This window comes from Lynx canadensis, chromosome X, assembly GCF_007474595.2.
Source record: "Lynx canadensis isolate LIC74 chromosome X, mLynCan4.pri.v2, whole genome shotgun sequence".
Classification (NCBI taxonomy): Eukaryota; Metazoa; Chordata; class Mammalia; order Carnivora; family Felidae; genus Lynx; species Lynx canadensis.
In genome coordinates, this window is record NC_044321.2 from 37,601,194 (window position 1) to 37,608,617 (window position 7,424).

A 7,424-nucleotide genomic window follows, 5' to 3' on the forward strand; every position below is an offset into this window, starting at 1 on the left:
GACATGAAAGAGACACTTTGGAAATTATCCCCTTAAAAAAACTCACAAAGGAGCTACACATCAGCCAGGTTGTAAGATGAACAAAACTGAAGTCCCAAGAGAGAAGACTGGACTCAAAACCGAGAAACATCAGTCTGGCGTGACTTTGAAAACATTTCTGGAATAGAATTCCTAATTCTTTACACCTTATAAAGAGCTAATCCTGAACTGGTATGGCCTCCACAGGAATGACAATTGATGAAGAATTTAAATCCAGAAATTGTCACTCGATGCCAATTACAACCAACTTCGAAAATACACTAAAAGGTGTAACTGGAGAGTGTTGCTGAATTGTATGGAAGGGAACCAGAATATGCCACCCTAAAATGCCACTTTGGGATAAAGATTATTTTGTGCTGAGGGAAACCCAGAAACATCAGATGCCGGAAAAGCTCTAAAAACAGGGCATCGATTTCTCTTTTTTAAAAAATACACATTTTTTTTTAATTTGAAAGAGAGAGAGAGAGAGAGAGAGAGAGAGAGAGAGAGAGAGAGAAAGCAAGCATGTGAGTGAGCAGGGGAGGGGCAGAGAGAAAGGGAGAGAGAGAAGCCTAAATCTAGAGTCTCTCAAGCCACAGAGACCCAGAGACTCAATTTCCCCTTTCCTAAAGGAAATTTCCATTTGTAAAGTTGGCTTCCTCTCCTTACCTCTCAGAAGATATTAAGACTTAAGAGGATGTGAATCTCCATAACAAACCTTACTAAACAGCCTCTACTTACCATACATCTCCTATTTCAACTTCACTTCCCCTCTCCCTCCCCCAAAGCCCAAAAGCTTTTCACCACACTCTTTTAAAATGTTACCTAACCCCTCGGTCTACCCTGTCCTTGAGCTTTCCTTCCTCTTCTATGAAGCTCCAGGCACAAATGTAATAACGCTTTCTTCTCCTGTTAATCTGTATTTTGTCAGTTACATTCATCGGGCCCCATTCACAGAATCGGAGAAAACAGAGAAAATCGTTTCTTCCCCGCCCCCCCCCCACTTTTGTAAGAAACATTGATAGGATATAATTAACGTAGGTTAAAATTAAAGTGTACCAGCGTTATCTCGCTGAAATTCAGGTTTCCACTGCCATAGCCAACCACCTCACGGTAAGTCCCCAAGAGCCCAACACCCTCAATTCAAAGAACCTGGAAAAACCACAAAAAGTTGGCGCCCTTGGATGGCTCAGTTGGTTAGGCATCTTTCAGCTCACATCATGATCTCACTGCTCAGGAGGCCCGCCTGGGGCTCTGTGCTGACAGCTCACAGAGCCTGGAGCCTGCTTCAGATTCAGTCTCCCTCTCTCTGCCCCTCCCCGCCAACCTCTTTCTCTCTCTCTCTCTCTCTCTCTCTCTCTCTCTTTCAAAATGTAAATGAACATAAAAAAATTTTTTTTTCATCACAAAAAGTTTCATTGGAAGGTTCCCGTGACCATGTGGATCCACTGAAAAAATCCCAATTACAAACTTCCAGCCTCCTCGGTAGTGCCTGGTCCCTAACATGCGCGTCTGAGCTACTGCCCAGCATCCCACGTCCTCATTTTCTTTTTTTAGTAGAGTTGACACACAGCTGTTACATTAGTTTCAGGTGCCCAATAAAGTGATTTGACAAGTCTATACCTTATGCTGTGCTCACCACAACCGCAATACCATGAACTATATTCCCTACGCTGTGCCTTTTATTCCAGTGACTAGTTCATTCCTTCACTGGAAGCCTGGATCTCCTGCTCTCCTACACCTATTTTGCCCATCCCTACTCGGGCAACCGCCAGCCGGTTTGTCCTGTGTTTTTATGGGTCTGATTCTGCTTTTTGTTTGTTTACTCCTTTCTTTTGTTCAAATCCCGCAGGAGTGGAAGCACGTGCTATTTGTTCTTCTCAGTCCGGCTTAACTTCACTTAGCGTAATGCCCGCTAGGTCCATCCATGTCCCAATGGCATGATCCACATTTCCTCATCTTTGGACCACCAACTCGACTTCCTCCTCTCCTTTGGATGCCTTCCACTTCATCTGTTCACCTGCAGGCCCACTCGACTTTTGCAAGACACTCTGCCACTCCCTTTTCCTGTGCCACTTTGGATCAAATTCCAATGCATCCTTATATGTTTGTACAATACCCCAGAAATAAAAATCACAGCGCCCAAGCACATAACTCTCTGATAAGCCACCTCATCTCTCACAGCAAAGAGCTATCAACAAAAAAACATTTCTATTTTCTCCCACTCTTGCTTGATAATCTTTTATCCTTTGAAACACATCTTGTTTCTTTTTTTTTTAATGTTTATTTATTGTTGAGAGAGACAGCATACACAAGTGGGGGAGGGGCGGGGGAGTGGGGGAGGGGCGGGGGGGTGGGGGAGAGAGGATCAGAAGCGGGCTCTACACTGAGAGGAGGGAGCCCCAGGTGGGGCTCCAACCCACGAACAAACAGTGAGATCATGACCTGAGCCAAAGTCAGACGTTCAACCAACTGAGCCACCCAGCTGTCTCGAAACACATCTTCTTTCAAATAACCTCCTCCCATCTGTGTCTTTAGTTTGTGGGTGTCCAGGTCTCTCTCGTTGATGAGCGTGTCACTAAAATCAGCTAAGAAGATTATCCAAGTGGATGTTTGGCACTTTAATTTCACTGTCCCTTGAGCCCTGTAATTCCAAGGGCCCTCAGAAGTTAGTCCCTCCGGAACTCCATTCTTCTGGGGCACCTGGGTGGCTCCGTCCGTTGAGATTCGGACTGCTGATTTCAGCTCAAGTCATGACCCCAGGGTCAAGGGATAGACCTCCCCATCAGGGTCAGTGCTGAGCGTGGAGCTTAAGATTGTCTCTCTCTCTCTCTCTCTCTCTCTCTCTCTCTCAATCCCTCTCTTCCTCTGCCCCAATTCCCCCTCTCGAAATCTGTCTACAAAAAAAATTAATTAATTTAATTTAATAAAAAAAATAGAACTTCATTCTTTTCAAATTTGACTCTCATCCCTACCCTCAGCCTGTAACCTCAACTCCTTCTGAACTGGAATTAATGGAATCGCTTTAGGGCACCTGGATGCATCTGACTCTGGCTCAGGTCATGATCTCCAGTTCGTGGGTTCAACCCCATGTCAGGCCCCTTGCTAACAGCACAGAGCCTGCTTGGGACTCTCTCTTCCTGGCCCTCCCCTACTCGCGCTCGCTCTCCCTCAAAATAAATAAACTTTAAAAAAATAAAATAAATGGAATCTCTTTTCCTTTCATTCTCTCTCAGAAGATGAAGTATTCCATGGCTTCCTTTTCTAGGTTTCCCATTTATATGTATTCACAACTCCACACCTTAGATATCCTTATCATAGATACCCTTGTCCTCACTTGCAAGGTTAATCTCTCCCCTACCTGGATCTTTAAAATCTCCTACCTTTATATTCACATATACTTAAAATTTCTCTAAAACATTTCCTGAGATTTGCTACACCACTAAGTTTCTGATCCTTCTCTGTTCTTTTATTGCTGAATTCCTTTTAAAAAATCGGATTCTTCCATTTCCTAATGCCTTCTTATTCTTTAATCTCTCACAATCTAAGCAGTACTCCTATCTTCTCTAAAACTACTCACTAAATTGTCAAAAGTGTCCTCCTAGACATGAAATTCAATGATCCTTTCTGACTCTTCCTTCTCTTTGAATTCTGTAAAATTCGATTTAGTTATGTTCTTCTTGAATCTTTCTCTGTGAAATTGTACATCTTCAGTTATCTTCCTATTTTAGTGACCTTTTCTTTTTCTCACTTACTGCTTTACATTCCTTTTTTTGTAGAGCCTTTCTAATGATCTCATTCCCTTGGTGTTCCAAGCTTTCAAAAATCTTACGCATGTTGACGAGAGTGAAATCTACAAGGCTAGCTACTACTTGTTTCTAAATCCTAAAATTCAATTTACAGACTACTGTCATATAAGGCCTCCTGAATATTCCTCCAGTTTCTAGCCAGAAAGGATTAGTTGTTCACAGACTAAATCTCCCAGTGAGAGAAAAGGATAAAAGCTATTGCAATAGAAAAATAATTGAAGACCTTGAAGAGTCAGGAGTCAAAGGACCAGCATCCCAGAGAGAAGGAAACACATTGAGACACACCTGACATCAGGCATGCCATCCTCCCTTGAGGCAATCTGAAAACACGTGAAGCATGATTCTGGAACCAAGAAGAAACCAAGAACCAAGAAGAAAACAACCGCTAAGAGGATGGAGACCAGCGGTCAGGGCCCAGCATTGGAAAAGGTGCCCAGATACACACTCCAGAATGTTAGCTGATGCTACAGAATGCCTACACTCTAAAAGTAAGAGCAGTATGAAAACGGAGCATTTTCACCTAGGACAAGGTGATTCCTCTAGCCTCACCTTATACTGGAAGCCAAGTACATCTTCTCTGGAGCTGAGCCTCTGCGAATCTTTATAAACCACACTTCCCATTCAATCAAAAATTCAAAGCATGGCAGGAAACAGAACCAAAGGGCTAAAAATCAAGAGAAATAAATAAAGAAATGGAACCTATAAGACTATTAAGAAATTATCAGGCATGGATTTTAAAACTTGATAAACAAGATTAAGTCATTCAAGAAAAGAGATTTAAAAAAAAAAAGAAACTTCTACCTACAGAACTGGAATCTATTTAAAAAAAAAAAGACTGAGCTAGAAATTCCAAAATGGAAAGCTTAATAACACAAAATTAAACACGAAATATAATCAATGGCATATCAGCACCAAAAAAAAGGATGCAGTAGTGAATAGTAAGGTGATGGAAAATACACACAATGAAACACAGAGAGAAAAACTAAGAAATGAGAGAAGAGTATAAGAGATAGATACGTGGGATGTGGGAAAAAGCCTATCATATGAATAATTTGTATCTCTGGTAAGACTGGAAAGAGAGATTGGGTGGAAGTCATCTTTGAAAAATTGCAAGCCTGTAATTTTCTCAAACAACATTATCAAGATGCTCCATGAATCCCAACTGTGTAATTACAAAGAAAATCACATATAAGCATAAAGTCATTAAAATTATAACCGAAAAAGGAAAAAACATTGAAGCGAACACAGACAATGATATATTACCTCCTAAAGAACAGTAAGACTGTATGACAAACATGCAAATTTTCTTTTTTCTTTTTTTTAATTTTTTAATACGATTTCCAAATTCTGCAATCATGAAAGCAGTTCACTTGACAATCATGAGAAGGTAAAGAAGGATGCTGTAACTTCAACATTTATTTTTATTTTATTTTTTTTTGAGAGGCAGAGAGAGACAGAGCACAAGTGGGGGAGGGGCAGAGAGAGACTGAGACACCGAATCAGAAGCTGGCTCCAGGTTCCAAGCTGCCAGCACAGATCCCCTTGAGGGGTTCAAACTCACAAACCTAGAGATCATGACCTGAGCCAAAGTCGGACACTTAACCAACTGAGCCGCCCAGGCAGCCCAAACATTCAAATTTTCAACACATATAATACACAAAAAAGAGTAGACTGACCTATTTGAAATGCAAAAATATGAGAATTACCAACTTAGAATTGAGGGAAAATATCCTTCAAAAATAAAAAGAAAATCCGTAGATTTATTTTTCTTTCAGTAGGCTTCATATCTGGCACAGAGCCCAATGCAGGGCTTGAACTCACGACCCGAGATCAAGACTTGAGCTGAGATCAAGAGCCAGAGGCTTAACTGTCTGACCCAACCAGGCACTTTGAAAATCCATAGATTTTTTTTCCCTCCTCCTCCCAACGAAAATCCATAGATTTTTAGGCAAACAAACAGAACCTTATTGGATTCATTAAAGAAATACCATAGTTAGCAGGAAGAAGAAAAAAGGAAAATTATCTGAAACGGAATTATAGTAATGCAAGTATGCATAAAGAGCCACTACAAAGGATAAATATTTGGATAACTTCACTGTTTGAGACAATAATAGTATTAATCTATGAGTTTACAATAGAGAATTAAAATACATAAAAATGATAAGCCAAAAGAAGAATGAGAGTAAATGGAGTTACAAGTTGTAAGACATGGGTATCTGGGTTAAGGGTCTGACTCTTATTTCACCATGATCTCACGGTTGTGAGATCAAGCCCCACACTGGGCACTGCACAGACAGCATGGTGCCTGTTTGGGATTCTCTCTCTCCCTCTCTCTCAGCCCCTCCTTCTCTTTCTCTCTATCAAAACACACACACACACACACACACACACACACACACACAACTTCAAATCTTAAAAAAAAAAAAAAAAAAACAATGCCAGGGGCACCTGGGTGGCTCAGTAGGTTAAGCGTCCGACATCGGCTCGGGTCATGATCTCGCGGTTCGAGAGTTTGAGCCCCGCGTCGGGCTCTGTGCTGACAGCTCAGAGCCCGGAGCCTGCTTCAGATACTGTGTCTCCCTCTCTCTCTGGCCCTTCCCCTCTCTCTCTCTGTCTCTCTCTCTCTCTGTCAAAAATAAATAAACATTAAAAAACAAAACAACAATTCCATTTGCAATAACATTAAAAGAAGTGAAATATTCGTGAATAATTTTAACAAAAGAAGTACAGGTGTTATACACTGAACCCTATAAAATGTCATCTTAAAAAATTAGGAAGACCTTAAAAATGGAAAATAACCCCATGTTCATAAATTAGGAGACTTCATTGTTAAGGTGGTAACACTTAATTATTAATTGTTAGGATGACAATACTCCCCAAATTGGTCTATTTAGTCAGTGGATTATCAAAATCCCAGTGGCCTTTTTTGCAGTAAATGACAAGTTGATCCTAAAGGTGTATGGAAATACAATGGATTCTATATAGCACCCCCCCAAAAATAAAATCCTGAAGAAAGAAGAACAAAGTTGGAAGGCTCCAGCTTCCTGACTTTAAAACTTACTACAAAGTTATACTGTCAACACAGGATGGTACAGATCAATAGAACAGAACAAAGTGTCCAGAAATAAACTCTCACAATTATGGTCAATTGATCTTTGACTATGGTGTCAAGACAATTCAAGGGGGAAAAAGATGGTCTTTTCTATTAATGCTGCTGGGACAACAGGATATCCACATGCAAAAGAATGAATGTGGACTCTAACTTTACACCATACAGAAAAATAATCTTGAAATATGTGAAGGTTTCATTATAAGAACAAATACCATAATATCCTTAGAAGAAACTAAAAGTGTAAATTTCCATGACTCCAGATCAGGCAACAGTTTCTTATACATGTCAACAAAAGCACAACCAACAAGAAAAAAGGTAAATTGAATTAAAAATAACTTTGGTGCTTTAAGTGATTGTAACAAGAAAGTGAAAATGAGAGAGAATGAGGGAAAATATTCTCCATATATCTGGTAAAGACTTATATCCAGAATATATAAAGAAGGTTTCCAACTAAAAAATAAAAAGGTAAATAATCCAATTTAAAA